General features: G+C 46.0%; 1 protein-coding gene across 6 annotated transcripts in view; it reads left to right on the plus strand.

Moving 5' to 3' along the window:
- Positions 1-9,317: 9,317 nt before the first annotated feature.
- Positions 9,318-19,469, plus strand: part of TENM4 (teneurin transmembrane protein 4) — an 870,263-nt gene continuing 860,111 nt past the window's right edge. For 3 of the 6 annotated variants that reach the window (XM_075919465.2, XM_075919468.2, XM_075919466.2), the window contains exon 1: positions 9,320-9,761. The gene's annotated coding sequence lies outside the window, so the exon portion shown is untranslated. Of the gene's footprint in view, positions 9,762-19,469 lie in introns of all 6 variants that reach the window. The other 3 variants (XM_075919462.2, XM_075919463.2, XM_075919469.2) reach the window with 2 other exon arrangements.

The raw sequence follows: 19,469 nt of genomic DNA on the forward strand, positions 1-19,469 counted from the left end.
GAATAAAATCAATTGGATGTCATGTATTGATACAGTAAGGAAGGAGGATCATGTCAAAAGAAGTATGAGGAGGATTGACTCACCCAAGCAGGGGCTTCAGGATGAAACCTTTATTGTCTAATCCTGTAAACCTTAATGCTGAATTGTTCCATTCATTTGCTCTCAGAAGAGTGTTTGCAAAATCTGTTTAGTTATAAACATTGTTTATTCCTGTATGGAAAGAGAGAAGAATGATATATATCTAAATTTGGATTGCCTGGACCTCACAAGCTTTAAGGACTAAAGAAGAGGTCTGTATGAATAAAAGAACGAAGAGTATGACTTCTCCTTTAAAAATATAAAGAAAAACATTGGGGACTTTTAGCGTAAACAGTAGGTGTGCAGTTCCATCAAAGGTGAGGGTTTGAATAGGTCTGTGCAGTGTTTCACTACAACTGATTGAAAATATGTGCATCTATGCCTTTTGATTACTCACTTAAGAAAAAAAAATGGTTAGTGGTGGCTGTCATCTGGTGTGGCATATATTGGTAAGGGCATACTTAATCAGCTAAAGACACCTCTGCTGCTGAAAGACACCTTTGACCACAGCAGATGTTGCTATTTTTGCTTGATGAATGAAAACTTTATGATCTGTGTTTTCATTGTTTTCTCGGAGCAAATGTCAGTGTGGAAATGTAACCTGACATCAGGACCATTAAGTGATAATCTGAACAGCAGCTTCAGGACTTGATCTCCTTGTCCCCTGGAGCAGAAGGTCTAATAGGCTAATGCATTAGTCTTTTCAATCACCTTCTTGCTCCACAGATGGAGCTTCCTTTACAAATTCTGCTAAAACACTGTTTCCGTATCCTGCATCATGCATAGAGCATTGCAGTGCTGCATGTTTCCTACATTACAAAGTACGTACATGTGTGATATGACCCTCTGTGCTGGTGAACACAGGCATTGCTTAATAAACTGCCTCATAAAAACAGTCTGAAAATTTGCATGCAGCACACTCCTTCAAACATAGTAATTTGTTCAGAATTGAAGCAGGGGATTTTCCTAAGCAAAGTAGATTTCCCATTAAATTTACTATTGTTCAATTTTCCAAAAGCATCATTGTCTAGTTCAGTTAACAAGGAAGGGCCAATCATGTAAAGAATGCTGATCTGTTAAATCTGAATTTAACAGGCAGAGCCTAAACCCTAACTGCACTACCATGCACTTGGGCGCAATAGTTTCTATTAATATTTTAAATGTATTCAAAAATAAAATAGCTGCAGTAAATGTTTTGATGAAATGGAAGAACTTCAAAACTATGGAACAGTATTACAAACCAGTAAGAGCACTAACAGAACAGGGAAAAGCAAAAGTTATTTGCAATTGCAAGTGAGGATGTTCCATTTCCTTTCTAAAATCAAATGCAAGCTGCTCATGTGACTGATTTAGTATTGAACAAGAAGGGAAAATTGCCTCTTGGCATTTAAATGGAAATGTTTCTTGTTCAGAAATTTTGGAAGCTTGCATTCCGTACGATTTTTTTGAAAGGTTTATACAATTACCATTGAATTTGGATGAGGTAAATTCTCGTAGATATATACATTTTTCCTATTAAAATTTACCCTTCTAAAGACCCAAATTACCTTCCTCTTAATCTTGATTCCATAGTTTGCATGTATTCCAGAATCGATAACATCAATGAAAATATAGTTCATTTTTAATATATACAATTTTAAAAGACATTAATAAGAGCAGTTCTTCTGTATAATAGATCTTTGCTCCATATGGCAATGAGTGTCCTGCTGGTTACGATGATGCCGATTTGCAGTGTGCTCTTTTGCTTGGTTTTCTGTTTGGATTAACATACAGACCTTTTTTGCTCTTCCTGCGGGTTGAGAATGATAGGATGAAAACTAGAGAGAAAGCAAAGCTGGATACTGTGTGAAAAGCCAATTTCAGTGTACACTGAATTGTTGCATTATGTATTTCAGCCTTAGTAATCATATTCAGAGAGTACAATTTTAGGGCTGAATTCTGCAATCATTCTACATATGGGACTTCCATGGAATCTAGTCATTATTTTGCACTGCATCCTTTTTGCAAACAGTAATGAACATTGTAAACAAGCGCAGAGGATGATGCAGTCCCTGCCCCAAGAAGCTTTCATGTAATACTCACACAGGAGAACTGATGGAGGTAGAGGTGGGAAAGGGAACCCAGCTTCCTCCACTGCTACTGCAGATGTTAGAGCCATAGGCCTTTTAAATTGCCACCAGAACCCTGTGTGACAGGCTCTGGGCAGTGCTGAGGGCTGTCAGAGAAAGGCTAACCCTAGCCCCGCCCCCCTCCACCTGAAACCCCATCCTTTCTGGGGGTGTGGTGCGCCTCCTATTTTGCCCAGTAGCCCAGCGAGTCTATTTGCCCCCTTGCACCCAGATAAAACATTTCAGACTTATATAGCACAGTGCATTAGGCGGAGATGTTGCAGAAACCATTCAGCAGTAACTATGAAAAGTTTTTCAGGAGTGAGTTTTGAGGAGAGCCTTGACATGGGAGAGGACAGTTCTGTGAATGAGAAAATGAGGCTGTAGGCTGGTTAGGCCTCCCAGAGGGGTTCCTCCGCCTTCCGGTCAGTGGGCAGCCACTCTGCCCCACTGCACAGACACTTAAAATAAAATCCCAAGTCAGTAGTTCAATAACCCGGCCTTGCTTCAGGTTGGGATGAGAGGCAAAGTGTTCAGGGGTCTACCCCTGGTGCAGAGCAGGCAGTAAACAAACCCAGTCAGTATAAAGGCCTAGCTTTGGCTTAGGGCTGGCAACAAGCACAGTTAGGCTATATCCTCAGCCCCGGTTCAGGGCAGAGCAACAACCCAGTATAGTTAGTAGTGGAGCCCGGCCCTGGCTCTGGGTAGGCTGCAATCACCCAGGCACAAATAGTTCAGAGTACTTTAGCCCTGTTTCAGGGCAGGCCACAGCCAGTAGTTCACAAGCCCAGGTCTTGGTTCAGGCAGGGCAGCAACAAACAGTCAGTTCAGGCTCCCAGTCCTGGTTCAAGGCACGGCAGCAGACCATCCCACAGTTTAAAACAATAGTTCATAAGGCCCGGCTTTAGTTCAGGCAGGACACCAAAGACATCCAGAGGCTACGTCTACACTACAAGGTTTTTGCGCAAAACGAGCTGGTTTTGCGCAAAAACCTGCAGAGCGTCCACACCTCAATGAGCTCTTGTGCAATTAAACGGGCAGTTAAACGGCAGAACAGAGGGCTTTTTCTGCTGTAGGTAAATCTCCTTTTACGAGGCATAACTGCTTTTAGCACTACAGCTATTGTGCAAGAAGGCAAGTGTGGATGCTCCAGAGGGGTTTCTTGCGCAAGAAACCCTTAAGGGAAAAAGCACAGGTCCATGCAGTGTGGATGCTCTTTTGTACAAAAGCACATCGCTTTTGCGATGTGCTCTGAGGTGTGGACGTGCTCTTGCGCAAGACGTTTTTGTGCAAAAACTCTTGCGCAAAAGGCTTCTTGTGCAATAAGCATGAAGTGTAGATGTAGCCAGACAATTTATAAGTTCAGGGAGCCCCGGCCTTAGGGCAGGGCGGGGCAACAACACACAGTTGAGCAGTTCAAAGGGAGGACAGGCCCTGAGTCGGGGCGTGGCAGCAAACAAACACAGGTTTGGGGTCTCCTTGTTCAGGAGGGTTGCAGGTCGCTCTCCTGCAGTGGCGGAGAGGGGGAGATTGCCACCCGGTAGGTGGGTGGTACGGGGGAGAGGGGACGCAGGCCCACCCACTCTACTGCGCCCCGGCCCAGGGCCCTAGATGCAGAAGAGCAGCTGCTGGGGGTTCAGTGGGGGCTCCAGCCCACCACATGCTGGCCTGAGGCATTTAACAGCCCTCGCTACTCCCTGGGCCACTTCTCCCCCTCCCTTCTCTCCCTCAGCAGGTACCTGGATTTCTGGCAGGTCACTTGGAGAGTCAAGGGTGGTCTTGTCCAGCTGGGGTCCAGGCAGTCCAATCCAGTCCTCCACCACTTGCAGGTCCAGTGGTCCCAGCTGGTGCTCTGGCTACGGCAGAGGAAGGCATCCCAGCTGATCCTTGGGTTCAGGCCTGGCTGGCGGTCCTTGCAGGTCCGGTGGCCCCAAATGGTCCCAGGGTACAGGCTGGTGTTGGGATTCAGGCAGGTCCTCCGTGGCAGCCATGGTCGGAGGCCCAAGCCTCCCTGGCAGGAAGCCCTGAGCAGGCCTCTGGTTCCTCTGAGTCAGAGGCAGTTGGAGGCTCGAGCCAGGTCTCGGCCTCCCAGGTAGGGAGCTCCGTGTGGGCCTCTGGCTCCTCCAGAGAATGGGACCAGACTGAGCTCCCTGGCAAGGTTCTTATAGCCCTGGCCACGCCCCCTGGCTTCCAGTCAGGTGACGGGGAGGGGCTATGCTGCGTCCAAAATGGCTCCCGGAGGGGTTCCTCCCCCTCCAGGTCAGTAGGAAGCCACTCTGCCCCACTACATCCCCCTCCTTAAGTCCAGTTCCCGGCTTCTGGGACTGGGCCCTTGGTCTTCTTCTATGTGGGATAGTGCTGCTGTGTTCGCATTGTCCCTCCCTGCTCGGTGTTCGATGGTGAACACATCACGCTGGAGGGATAGATACCACTGCATGATGCGTTCATTGGTATTCTGCATTCTGTGGAGTCATTTTAACAGAGCGTGGCCTGTAAAAAGAATAAAAGCATCCCGCAGGAGTTAATATCGCAGTGCTTTGATGGCGCATTGGATCGCTAGGGCCTCCTTCTCGATCATGGCATATTTACACTCTCGGGGAAACAGCTTTCGGCTGATGTATAGTATGCAAGGTTCTTCGCCCTCAACTTCCTGAGACAGTACTACTCCCAACCTGCTGTTGGATGCATCTGTCTGGACCATGAATGGTCGGTTGAAATCTGGTCTGAATAGAATGGGTTCGCTGCATAATGCGTCTTTCAGGCTCTGGAACGCGGTTTCTCACTTGGCATTCCACCTCACCCTTTGGGGGCTATCTTTGGTGAGGAAGGCTGTGAGGGGCACCACAAGGGTGGCAAATTGTGGCACAAAGCGGTGATAGTATCTCACCAATCCCAGGAAGTGCCTCACTTTCCTCTTGGTGGTGGGGACCAGTAGCTTTGAATTGCCTCGATCTTCCTCACTAGTGGGTGGACAAGGCCCCGTCCCAGACAATACCAAAGGTATGTGGTCTCCTGCCAACCGATCTTCCATTTTTTTTGATTGGCCATTAGGCCAGCATCCTACAGGGTCCTACAATAGGTGTTCCTGCCACCGTTGACTATAGATCACCACGTCGTCGAGATACGCTGAGGTATACGCCATATGAGGGGAGAGCAAGCAGTCTATCATTCATTGGAAGGTCGCAGGAGCCCCGGGGAGGCCAAATGGCATCTTTATAAAATGAAATAATCCTAAGGGGGTAGTAAAGGCAGTCTTCTCTCGGGACTCTGGATCCAAGGGGATCTGCCAATACACTTTGGTGAGGTCGAGTGTGGTTATGAAATTTGCTTTCCCTAGGCAGTCTAAAAGTTTGTCCATCTGTGGCATTGAGTACGCATCAAATTTCGAGATTCCGTTCACTTTTCTAAAATCAATGCAGAAGCAGATGCTGCCATCAGGCTTTGGCACTAACACCACCGGGCTTCACCACTCACTCTTAGATTGTTCCACCACTCCCAACTCCAGCATTGTTCGGACTTCTTGCTCCACTTCCTCTCTGATGTGGGGGAAGGTGACGATTACTTCCACGAATTACCTGGATTAGACGGGTCCAGATGCTATGCGTTATAACGGTGATGCATCCGGGCTGGGAGGTAAATGTTTTCTGGAAGGCCTCTATGTGTTGTTGCGCTTGCTTTCACTGGTTCGTGAAGAGGGTGTCCTCAAGTTGCAGTTCTCCCTCCTCAGTCAGCTTGGGTACCTGGGGGCCCAGGGCAGGTTCAGAGGGATATGGAGCAATCATCAACCCCTCTTGTTCTCAACATGGTTTCAACAGATTCATATGGTATACCTGTTTTCTCTTTCTCCAGTTGGGCTGATAAACCTAGTATGTGACTGGCCCCAGTTTGCGGGTGATTTCATATGGTCCCTGCCACCGAGCCAGGAGCTTCGATTCTTCAGAGGAGAGTAGTAACAATACCTGATCCCTGGGTTCAAAAGTTCTCTTTCGCACTCCGCGACTGTAGTTTTGTTCCTGTGCTTCTTACGCTGCCTGGAGGTTTTCACAAGTAAGGTCACCGGCCTGGGCTAATCTCTCCCAGAGCTGGAAGACATACTGGAGAAGCCCCTGTGATGGTGAGGGGGTCTGTTCCCATGTCTCCTTCATCAGGTCCAGGATGCCATGCAGATGCCGCCCGTATAGGAGCTTGAACGGGGAAAAACCTGTTGAGGCCTGTGGCAGTTCACGGATAGCTAGTAGCAATGGGGGAAGCAATTGGTCCCATTGCTGCATCTCTGACCGGGGAAACCTACTTAACATCCCCTTCATGGTGCGGTTAAAGTGCTCAATGAGGCCATCAGTTTGGGGATGATAGACCAAGGTCTGTAGCTTCCTAATGCCCAAGAGTTTACACACCTGCCAGAGCAGATGGGAGGTAAAATTGGCTCCCTGGTCCATGAGGCACTCACCAGGAAGCCCCACTCGGGCGAAGATCTTCACCAGTTCCGAGGCAATGGTTTGGGCGTAGGTGTTGCACAGCAGAATCGCTTCGGGAAAGTGATAATCCATTAAAACAAGGATAGACTGGAATCCGGCTTTGCTCTTGGGAAGGGGACCCACTAAGTCAAGGGCTATCTGTTCATATAGAGTCCCCACTATGGGTAGAGGGACGAGTGGTGCTTTGGCCACCCCAGGGTCGGCGGCCAGTTGGCAGTCCGGGCACAACTGGCAGTAGTCCTTCACCTCCCAGTGTACTCCAGGCCAAAAGAAGCAAGATAATACTCTGGCCAGGGTCTTCTCATGTCCCAAATGGCTAGCAGCGGGAATATTATGGGCAAGGCGGAGCACAGCCCTCCAATGGCAGTGTGGCATGAGGGACTGCGTCTCCACTACCTGGGTCTGGGGGTCGCGGCTCACCCAGTAGAGGCAATCAGCCCTTAATTCAAAATGAGGCCACTGCTCGGCCCTCTGTGGGTCTGTCACTATGCTGTCGACACAGGCTATCTGTTCGTAAGCAGCCCTCAATGTTGGGTCCTCCCACTGATCCCGAGGGGAGTCTGTCAGGGCTAGAGGCAGCGGGTTCTTCCTCCCGGGGGTTGTGCAAAGGGTTGGGCGCCTCCCCTGCCTCACTCGCGGGGGGTTCCTTCTCTCTGACGGATTCTCTTGGTTGGGTCTCTGGCAGGGTTTCACCCAGCAGGTCTCCTTCCACGTCGGTCGGAACAGGGGGTACCCCGAGACTAGTCTCTCTGAGGAGGGCATGGAATCCTCACTAATCACAACTCAGGATAATAGGGTAGGGCAGGGCTGGCGCCACCCCTACTGTCATCTCCGCTGCCCGCCCTTGGATGTTGATGAGGACCCTCGCACGGGGGTAGGCCTTCACATGGCCATGCACACTCTTCAGGCACAGCTCCCCCTCTGTCTCTATGCTGATAGGGAGAAACTCCTGGTGGACGAGGGTCTGGCCACACCCCAAGTCTAGGAGGGCTGCCACTTCCTGCGAACCCTTGTGCAGGGGTTGTGAGCTTTGAAGGGCTGCTATAAGGGGCTTGGTTCTGCCGTGCAGACCTGACCATACTAACAACACACTTCCGGGTATCCCCCTTGCTGGAGCCTGCTTGGACGTTGCATCTCGCCACCCTGACTCTCAGCTGGTAGGGGTCCGGCATACGGAGCTGCCCTGAACCCGGGTGATGTAGTTGGCATGGGGCCGAGTGCTCTTGGCCTGGGTGTCAGGGTACTGAAACCCAGCCCCATAAGGTTTTTGGTGGCTGGAATGTCTGTCTTCCCAGTGAGAGTCTTAGAATCACTCTTGTGCTCCCTCCTCATGAGGTGGGGAGGTCCGGTGGGGCTGGATGACTCTCTGGCAGGTCCCGTCAGTGGCCCTTTGGGTTGGGACGAGAGGGCAATCAACTGCTGGAGATCCTGCTGTTCGAGATTCTGGAACTGGATGCCCAGCTGCTGTACCAGCTGCCAATGTTGGGCCGCTAACTGCTGAGCCAGCTGCCAGTGTTGAGCCACAAGCTGCTACAGTTGTTGGTGCTGGCGCTACAAATTTTGACCACCACCACGGTCCGTTTGGGCCAATCCAAAAACAACAACTAGGATAACAAGGGGGGAAGAAGACATTTTTATTTTATTGTATTTTATTTTGTCTACTGAGGCCCGTCCTCAACCCCTTATCTCAGGGGTGGGATCAACAGTACCCACGTTCTCCACCATGTGTAGGCTGGTTAGGCCTCCCAGAGGGATTCCTCCATTTCTGGGTCACTGGGTACCCACTCCGCCCCACTACAGAGGCAAAATGGGCTGATTAAACTTTTACAGTAAAATGTAACAATTACATGCATATCCCCCCACTTTTTTTCTTTTTTTTTTTTTTTTTTTTTTTTTTTTTGCATAGTAAACTATGATTGGTATATATTAGTATATGTTAAAGTAGCATCTAAATGCTCCAACCAAGAGTGGAGCCCCATTGTATTAGGCCCTGTGCAAACCCATGGCACAGACAGCTATTGCCTCCAGGCACTTGGATCCTATAGACAGACAAAGGGTTGGGGGAAAGGAAGTAGTATTGTATCCACTTTACAGTAGACAGTGACTCAAGGCTGATAGAGATTATAAGTGATTTGCCCAAGGTCACACAGGGCATCAGTGGCAGCACTGGAAATTAGACCCAGATCTGAGGCCCCACCTATTATCTTAATTGCATAACTCTCCTTCTTCTCTTAAGAACTATTAAGTGGGAAAACGTTAACTTTGGTTTGGCTGAAGTTTTTTTTTTTTAAATCCAGAATGAGGATGATTTAAAAAAAAAACACCTGATCGTACATTTTTTTTCTCCTTAGGAAATAACCTTTTGTGAGTGATGCAATTAAATGTTTGCTGTTCGTCTCCTCCCCTCCCCCCACGAGCAATATAGTTATAGGTGCCTGATAACAACGATCCCTTGACAGTGTTTCTGTGTGGGATCTCTGAGCAAAGAATGTAAAGACGAGACATGCTGGGAGCGGTGTTCGCGTGTTAATTACGTTGGTCGGCGCTGCAGCCAGACAACCCTTAAATACCACCGGGGCGGGCGCTAAACCCCACCTCAGAGTGGGAGTGGGAACCTGCGCGGGGGCTGTGCCACTCGGCGATAGCCATTGGCAGCATCACCTGCACGGAGCCTGCCTCCTCGCCCCCCCTCCCCTTTTCGCCGGAGTGGTGCAGACCAGCTTTGAATGCATGTGTGCTTGTCATTCCCAGGCAGTGTAGGATTGGCTCCTGCCTCCCATTCATGTAACCTGTGTGTGGCTCCCTGCCTCTCTCCGTGTGTGTGTGTGTGTGTGTGTGTAAAGGAGAGCGAGGCGAGGCGAAGGGGGGCGGGTTGGGGGAGTGCTGAATAAAAGCCTTTGGATTGCAGCTGCTGGCTTGGGGCAGCCCTGCCAGGGACGCTTCTGCCTGGGGGGAAAAGCTGGACCAGCCTTCTGGGGGGTTGTGGCTGAGCCGCCTGGCGGGATGAGCTCCTGCGCCTGGCTGTAGTTGCCCAGTTTGGGATCGTGCGGAGGAGCCGTGCATAGAAGTGGCTTGGCGCGGGGGAAAGCCTGCAGACATGGTAAGCTCGCGTTTCGCTGGGAAAAGTGCGTTTGTGTCTCTTCTTCCTCCAGCTCTGTCTCTTCCCTCCCCCCCTCCTCCCTGCTGCACACGTACTCGGGGTTTGGGGAACACTGTGCAGCCAGCTCTCTGGATTGCTCGCTATTTAGCTCCCAACCCTCCGCAAAAATCCTTCTCGTGCCCCACAACACGTGAACCCCCCTCACCATCGGTAACTTTCCATGCATTCTTGAAAGAGCCTCCCTGCCTGGCTGGCAGGCTGGCTTCTCCCAGCCTTTGCACAGCTTCATTTCCCTCTGTCCTTTCGCAGACACATTTCCGCGGCTGCTCCAGCTCCCGGTTCCCTCTGTCCTTAGTTTGCAGCCTCTTCGTGCAGCTAGAGCTCATGGCTCAGCACAGCGTCTGGAAGAGATGCTGGGTAGCTGGGACCCTAAGCCTGTAAAATTTAGGTGTGTAATTTGGGAGGGTTGCTTCACTCCCCTCACCCTGCTCCACTCCAATCCATTTGGGTCAGCGAGGATGGCAGGTCTTCCCAGAAAGGCTGCCAGAGACTGGAAAGAGGAAGGGAACAACCTAGAGCTTTTACCCAGGGTTGCAAGATTTCTTAATTATTATTGTATTATAATTATCAGCAAAAAAAGGGCACCATTATTTCTCACCACAAACCCCTCTTTCTAACCTCTTCGCCCCTTCGCCCACATGCAACACAGTGTTGCATGTGTTTACATTTGGATCTGTGTCAGAGTTGTGGTTGTGTTCCACATTTTCCAAAAGGTAGATTTCTCAGTTTAAAAAAAAAATTCTGCTAGACTACAACTTGGGAGACAACCCCCTTTCTTGGTAGTTGTTTTTTAACCCTTCCCTCACCATTCCCATGTCCTTCCAACATCCCTGCACATGGTTTGGCATTTTTAAGAAAAATGGGGGGGGGGGATTTGTTATTTTTAAAGATTGCTATTTTTAATTCTAAACTTGGATATCCAAAACAGTAATATGGTTACATAACATAGAACACACAGGCTCCTTAACTGCGTTTCTTAGAACTATTTATTTATGGTGTTCAGAATGTTATTATTGCTGTGATATTTAACTTTGAAAGTGGCAACTGGTAACACATTTGCAGTGCTTCTAAAAGAAATATTGTAAAGGTTATATGTGGAGCTATTTGCGCTATAACACTAGACTATCCAGGGTTGAAAACTATTTTGGTGAAATAAGTAAGAAATTGGATATATTTTGAAAACTGTTATATAAATGCATATTTTCTTACCCTTTCTAGTTTATTGGGTGAGTTATGAACACATTTTAAAATATCTTATTCATATAGTCAAAATAGATGTGCCTAAATACTTGATGCCAAAACTTTCCAGTCTTTGGGTAGCATATTGCTCAGCTCTTGTGCTTTCTGGAAAGTTTGATTCTTTCAACTTTTAAAATAGAGTTAAGGTAATGACACAAAGTGGCAAAAGCAAGACAATTTGAAACTGAAGTTGGGCTGTGTCCTTTACACACTCACTTGTGCTTTTTAAGTAGCAATTCATTGCTGCTAGGTTGAAGAAATTGAGGAGGAAGAGTTATCATGCTGTGAGCAACTCAAGTCTCATTGTTCTGCATAGCTGATAAAATAGTTTGCTTTCGGGATAGCCCCTCCCATAGGGTTGTCAGGTGTCCGTTTTGAACCGGACAGTCCAGTATTTGAGCTTTCTGTTCGGGAAACAAATTGAGAAAATATGAATGAGAAAATATACGTCTGTTTTTTTTCTAAATAAGATGTAATGTAGATTGTGATGTAATGTCAAGTGTGTCCGGTATTTTTGTTGAAAATCTGGCAACCCTACTCTCCCACCGGAGAGTGTCCTGCTGTTGGTGTGTGTACCATCTCTGCCTGCAGTGTCGAAGATCTACCATATACACCTGTAAAATACCACCACCATGTGTGCCAGCAACACCCAGAGACACTGTGCCCACGTTAGACAAGCAACAACAAGTTGAGGGCAGGGTATCTGCCACAGTAAACAGAGTCCTTTCTTGAGAATTTTTTTTTTGGGGGGGGGGAGGAGTTTGTGTGAGGCAGGTCCTAAGTCTGTAGTTTGTATTTATTTCATTGGCCTTTTCAGAATCCAATGCCTCCCGCTTTGTGTCACCCTGTAACACTTTATAGAGTCTGATAAAGAAACTCTAATAATAACATATATTTTTATGCCTATGATAGAGGGGAAAAAACCCTTTCTGTGAACCCATACAGCTTCCTCCTTTTCCCCCCACAAAAGCAAAGACTGAATATATTGAGGCTTTTCTGATGCTGCTTGTGATAAGGACATGCTGGTGTTTGCTATTTTGTGTCAGTTGTGTTTCCCTCCCCACTTAAATTCTTCAATCCCGGCCTCTTACATGCTGCTGGATAAATCCTCCTAGCTCAGGCTGTTCAGGGCCATTAGGATTTCCTGCTGCCATGATCCTTAACAATGCGAAACGCTTGTGCAGAGAAATGACTGGTGTTATCAGTAGAGGTAGGGGTTGCGTGAGAGGGCAAGCAGGGAGGACATATGTGGAGGGGGCATTTTCTGTAAGCAGTTAGTCATTCCTTGTGTTTTTGCTCACCTCAGGAGGTGAGTGCGCTGCTTTGCCGTGCACCTTCCTCAGAAAGAGGAGGGAGCTCTGTCTGGAGATGGGATGGGGGGAGGGGTGTTTCCAAACAACCTGTTTCCACTTTGCCCCTTAGCCTGATTCCCTCCAGAAGCCACGGCAATGGGGAGCTCCAAAAGCACTAACATGAGCTCTGCTCAGGCTGGGGATCCTGCTGAGAGCTGCCTCTGTAGCTCACCCCTACTTTCCCTTCCGTGAATCGGTCTCTTACAGAGGAGGGATTCAGTCTGGCTCTTCACTTCAGTTTTTGGGCACTTGCTGTGTGTTCTGTTGCAAGGAGAGCACTTTTGGGGAGGAGGGGCTGTCTCAGATACGGTTTGGGGGGGCTGGCAGTAGGAAGGGAGAGCTGTCTTTAATCTGTGGCAGGAGAAAAGGGGCAAGTATTCATGGATTTTTTTTTTAATTTAAAGGGGGCAAAGGGTTGGGGGAGGAATTAGCTTTCGCTAAGTTTAGAGGGTATGGCAGAAAGGAAGGCTACTGGGAGAAGAAAAGGGTGGGTGAGAGGGGGAAAAATACTCCTCTGAATTGGGGGGATGGGAAGGGATGTGCCCTTAGCTTAGCAAAACCTCAGAGGTGGGAGAGGGCAAATGTCACCTCTCTTCTTGGTGGCTTGGGAGAGACAATTTTATTCCTTGTTTTCTGCGGTACCGCTAAATTAACTTGCTAGAGTAATTAAAATGCAGTAACTCTGTTTTTGTGTGCAGGTAGCAATGATGATAGTTGAAATACTGATTCCTTATTTTGTTTGTCAGGGTGTAGTTGTGATGTGAGGTTTTTTTCTCCCTGGAATGGGTTTTAACTGAAATGCCATTTCCCTCTCTAGTGTGCTCAATGCTTCAATTAAAATAGTCTTCCCTTATTATTGTGTTTTTTCCCCAACCTAGCATTATACTTCTTTTCTGCCCAAGAAAACAAAACACTTACTGTGGTTCCACTTAAAAATAGCTGAGATACTTGAACAAGACTCTCCTCTTCCTTCCCAGGAAAGTCATTTCCAGTTTTGTTAGAATTTCTGCTTCAGTGGTTCATTTTCTGACAGAATCACATCCTTGTGAGGGAGCAGAACCACAGTCTTATGTAACTTGATGTTTCCGGATCAAAAGTTACAAATATTGCACTAATAAAATGAGAGCAATTTGACAAAATTAATATTGTGTGTCATGAATGATTTCTTACTGGGATTTAAAATCAATGCCATTTTTAATAGTTAATGAAAAATAATAGTTGAATAACAACCTTTTATTTTTTTATCGCTGTTTTATCTTTTGGCCCTGTTTAAACAAACCCCTATTTGTGTGTGTGTGATTTTTTTAATACACATTATATAAAACCGAAACAACTGAACTTGAAATTGCCTCGTCCAGATTTGATTCAAAGAGCTGAAACTCTGTAAATCAGTCAATTCAGATTTAGTAATAGAAATGTAGCTGAAGCAAAGTGCAGGACTATGTAGTACTTTAAAGACTAACAAGATGGTTTATTAGATGATGAGCTTTCGTGGGCCAGATCCACGAAATAGTTGAAGAAAATAGTCACAACCATATATACCAAAGGATACAATTAAAAAAAAAACCTGTCATTCATGCTAAAATTCGACACTCTCCGGGAGGGTTGAACAAAGACCCCAACTACCTTACCCATTACAAAGATAGCTTCCCCAATTATCACCTCTAATACTATTAGCTCACAGACATCTACCTTTCCCCACCTCTAATATCATTAACTCAGACATTTACCTTCCTTCCCCCCCCCCCCCCCCGCTGCATCCCCCTTCTGTTCTGAAATGTGATTTGTCCTTTTCATATGTGTTCATTTTTTTTAATTGTATCCTTTGGTATATATGGTTGTGACTATTTTCTTCCACTATTTGATCTGAGGAAGTGGGTCTGGCCCACAAAAGCTCATCATCTAATAAACCATCTTGTTAGTCTTTAAAGTGCTACATAGTCCTGCATTTTAATTCAGATTTAAAGACTGGTAGCTGTCTGCCCTGTTACAAGCTCTGTAAGTCTAGCTTATTATAACTAAAAGCTAAAATATTCTGTTTCTGCTTTGATCCAACAGATTGGCATTTCTGGGCGCTTTCACAGAATAACATGCACCACTTGCCTATGAATTGGGTATTCATGGATCCTTGACCAATATATTTTCAGAGGAAAGATGAAATTGTCTTAAATGTATCTCCACTTTGATACAGATTTTAAAAAATCCAGGTGACTTTTTTTTTTCTTCACCTGATATCCCTAGCTCAGGAGTGATGTATAGGCTATTATATTGTAGTTCTACAGGAGAAAAAAAAATGGGATCTACGTTCCTCTGTGCCATTCCACCATCACTATGCTGACAGTGAAATTATTTTCCTAAAAATATTTTTCTTCGATAGCTCTTTTGAATGATTGTTTCCAATAACAACTTGTAAGCCAGCAATACAGATAAAATATGAATATTGGTGCAAGTTTCTTTAGCTATATGGAGTGGCAAATACTTATTGTGGAAAGTTTACATTCCTTGACATGTTTGACCCTCATGCACATAAAACTTTATTCCTAGCGTGTAAACTTGCTTTGAAAGAAGTTGCTTGTATCATCAACAGAAGACATGGGCAGAGCAATTTATTTATTATGAGATTATTTTTTAAAGAGTTATTGAAATGTTTGTTCTTGGTGTTTGATTGCAAAGCTGAGTCGCAGGATAGATGAATATATTGGCAATCACCAGAAGGGGGGGGGGGGCATGAATAAAGTTGACAGTTCAGACTTCTGATTCCAAGAAGAGATTTGCTTCCTGGGTTTTGACACATCTTACTTTTAAATGAGATAAAGGGGGAGGGGCTGGGAACAGCAGGAGAAGTTGCTGAAAGCCTGTTTCGGTGGACAGGCCTGCGGAGCCCCACTTACCAAGTCACATTTATCAACCTATTTTAAATGAGAGAATTCAGTTAGATTTTTATTGATGTCACGTCAAGTTTTTGTACAGCAGTACACTACCCTGTAGGAAAAAGCCTACAATTAAGACTGGAGTTTTGGCAGCATGTATATTACACTTACAGCAAAATAAAATGTGAAGTTTGTGGCTATTTGTATACTGATCCAGGTTTGGGTTTATTATTGCACGCTACACTGCCTTTCTGGTGAATCTACGCTACGCTCTACGTATATAAACTCTCTCTCAAAAAAGCAGTTTGTATTAAAAGAAGATTATTGAACTTTCCACGACAAGCCCCTCACACAATGAGAAATGAAGGCTGCATGTACACCCTTAATTTGGCCCCCTAGTGCATGGTCCTTGTGGGCTCTGTCTCCCCTTCCCCCTGCCATCATTTGTCAACCACCGCGTCCTAGTCTCAATCTCTTTGCTCAGCCAGTCCCAATCTTCCTACCTCACCCAGCTCCTCATCTGATCCAAATTGCCCCATTTTCCTTTCCCATCCTTACAGATTCTGGGACTAATTGGGCTCTCTAGCTAACAATCTCTGTTTCTTTTTGAGGTGTCCCCACCCTTAGCTCCTTGTCCCAATCTACTCCCCTTCCAGGTCTCATTCTCATTCTCCCCCCTCTAATCCCCTCATTTGACTTAGACAAATTAGACTCTTCCACACTGCGTGGGCGTCAACAGAGGAGGGCATAGAGAACACAGATGAGATGGTCTCCCTGCACTCAGTTTTGGGATCGGGCACAATCCTCTATCTCAGAGCTGCAACCACAGGGACAGTGTTACTCAGCCCTCTGCTGGAGCATACCCAGCATGGATGGAATCTTTGGAGACTGTACTGTTAAGCAGAAGCCTGCAGATCCTCAGGATCTTCTTTATATACATGAGTATTCACATACGTGGATAGCTGCGGCTCATTTTTCCATATGAAGATGCTCGTGTAGATACCAGTTTTATATCTGCACAGAGTTCTACTGTTAAGCTCTAGCTACTCTCTAGTGAGCAACGGGCGAGCACAGAGTCTTTTTTTCCCCCAAGGGTTTAAAATGTAGCCAAATTCCTATGGATTTTTATGGGGATGGCAAAAAGCATGTCCCTGACATAAAGGCCACTCCGAGGGCACATTTCAAATCCCAATTCCAAAACACCAGGTACTAGAGTGATTCAAACAAAGAGGCCACCAAAATCTATTACCATGGCCAATAAAGTGTATTTTCCCCCCTAGACTTGTTGGAAACAGCTGAACTGTTCTGACGTTTAAAAACAAAAAATGAGCGAATGATGAGCCAGCCTCAGACACCCAGCATGGAAGGGCTTGACCAAGTTATAAGCAATTGAAAATGGGGCGTTATAATGGGGAGTGTTGGACAACTGTAATAGGCAAACGTTACCAGGCCTGCCTATTATAGCTATGATAAAATTTGGTATTTTGTCATCTGCCAGTCAGTGTGTCTGAACACATGTACACATGCATGTGTATGTTAGCAGATAACAAAAACTGAAGCTTTATGGTTAAGAAGGGAATGCAATTAATGAGAATCAGACAAAGCTGCATCAAAAGGATCCAGCATTGCAGAATTTGTAGAATGGGATTAAAAGGAAAGAAATCCCAAGAGAAACAGCATTGACAGAGCAATCACGCAAATTGCCCAGCCTCACACCTCTGTGGTCGTACGTCTTCTGTCAGAAAAAAACTCAATTAAATGACAGTGTCCTACTCTAACAGAAACTTTGATGATTAGAAATCACAGACAAATGACTGAAATGTGGGAAAGTATACCATTAGGGGTTATTTTTCCTTTTAATCTTCAACTTCCTGTTAAGGATGAATGACTAAATCTTGTGGTTGAGCTTGTAAATGTTCATGGCAGTATCACAAACCTGACTTAAATTAAGCCTGATTCTTATTTACATGGAGTTCCCCTTTGCCTGGCTCTGTAGTATAAAAGTGCCTTACAATGAGCATCAGTTATGTTTTATGCCCACTGTAAGGCCGCTGTGTCCTGCCAGAGTGGCATAGCGGGATCTTGGGGTAACTTAAAAGCAAGGACTCCGTGTTTTTTTGTATCTCCTCACCCCATCTGTAAAGGTGACTATCCTTGTGAAGTACTGAAGGAATCTTGCGTACATTTTCTTCTGTCTTATGCATTCATGATTGAGGTTTTTTTTGTCACCCTCATAATGGCCATCCATTGCTTCTCCTTAACTAACTAGTCAGCTTCTGTGGATCTCTGGTACTCAGTCGCAGAATGGACTGTCATGACTGAGGAGTTGAATCTTGTGAGTGGTAACTTGTGGAGAGAATCAGCTGGCTGGGCAATGAAAAAGCAGAGTATCAATTAGTCTTTTAGGCTACATCTAGACTGCAGGCTTCTTTCAGAAGAAGCTTTTCTGAAAGAGATCGTCCGAAAAAACTTCTTCCGAAAGAGCGCGACCACACTGCCAAAGCACATCAAAAAAGCGATCTGCTTTCTTGAAAGATAGCGTCCATTCAGTGTGGATGCTATCTTTTGAAAAAGCAGATTGCTAGCTCGCATTTAAGCTGTGACTACTATGGATGGAGTGGCTACCAGGGCACCTCTGCTTTTTCCTCTTTCCTCTTCTTTCGAAAGAACTCCTTCTTCCCCGTCCACACACGCCTTTTTGCAGTGTGGATGTGAGTGAAGTTTTTTCGGAAAAACTCTGTAGCATAGACATAGCCTTAGTCTTGCTTTTCTGCATGCTTCCTGAACAGAAACATGATCAACAAAACAACATTTAACTGAGGAAAGAAACTTCTCCCTTCTTTCCCCACAGCCCCATGGTACAGCTCAGCTTGTGGCCACAAAATGTAGTGTTCTGCCTTCTCAAAAGGTCCCCCCACCCCCCTCATCTACTGAGTAGCTGGGTTTCCTTGGGCTTTTTGTTCCTATTGTTAAAGAGTTTCTGGTTTTTCTTGTGAGCAGCACATTGTGGCTCCAGTCTGACCTCAGTGTTCGATCCTGAACACCTGTGTGAGACCTGAATGGGGAGAGAACTTTTATAGTTGCTGGTAATGAGCTAAGGCCAGTTCACCCCATCACCCCATTTTCTCTGATTCCCTTCCTCTTGTCCCAGGACTTCCGTGTGCTATTATAGCACTACTTCTGTGGACTACCTCTTAAATACATTCAGATGTTGGGATTTTTCCAAGAGATATGATTCCACTGCTGTGTGTTACACGCAGGTCCCTGGACAGGTACGTGATGATCACAAACTGAAATAGGCAGAGAATATTTTCTCTAACATTAGGGGTCACATTTTCAATACATGTGTTAAATATGTATAAACAAGTACTGGAAGGAAATTGTTAACACATGGAACTGTGCTGAGACAACACTACTCCTTTGAAAACCCTGCTAATGCGATTCCACCCTTCAAAAATATTGTCACAATTATTTATATGCTTAGAAAAACAAAGCTAAATATCATCTCTGGGTGACAAAGAAGAACGAAGATTGCCTTGGGATGAAGGCCTGGAAATGGTAATCATAAGTTCTAGATTGTATTCACATCTCTGCGATATACTGTCTACGGGTATGTCTACACTACCCCGCTAGTTCGAACTAGCGGGGTAATGTAGGCATACCGCACTTGCAAATGAAGCCCGGGATTTGAATTTCCCGGGCTTCATTTGCATAAACTGGGCGCCGCCATTTTTAAATCCCTGCTCGTTCGAACCCCGTGCTGTGTGGCTACACGCGGCACGAACTAGGTAGTTCGGACTAGGCTTGAGGAATGAGGAGTAACGGTAGTTCGGACTAGGAACCCTAGTCCGAACTACCTAGTTCGTGCCGCGTGTAGCCGCGCGGCACGGGGTTCGAACGAGCAGGGATTTAAAAATGGCGGCGCCCAGTTTATGCAAATGAAGCCCGGGAAATTCAAATCCCGGGCTTCATTTGCAAGTGCGGTATGCCTACATTACCCTCCTAGTTCAAACTAGGAGGGTAGTGTAGACATACCCTATGTGACCTTGTACAAGTTTCTTAGGCCTAGGTTTCCAAAAAAGCTCCTTATTTTCGATTCCTCTGTTTTTACTGAAGTGTTTTACTGTGCATGTTTGGCACCTGTAAAACAACAGGTCCAATATGTTGTCATTCTGGGGACCCAAAAT

This window comes from Pelodiscus sinensis, chromosome 1, assembly GCF_052426305.1.
Source record: "Pelodiscus sinensis isolate ZL-2025 chromosome 1, ASM5242630v1, whole genome shotgun sequence".
Taxonomy (NCBI): Eukaryota; Metazoa; Chordata; order Testudines; family Trionychidae; genus Pelodiscus; species Pelodiscus sinensis.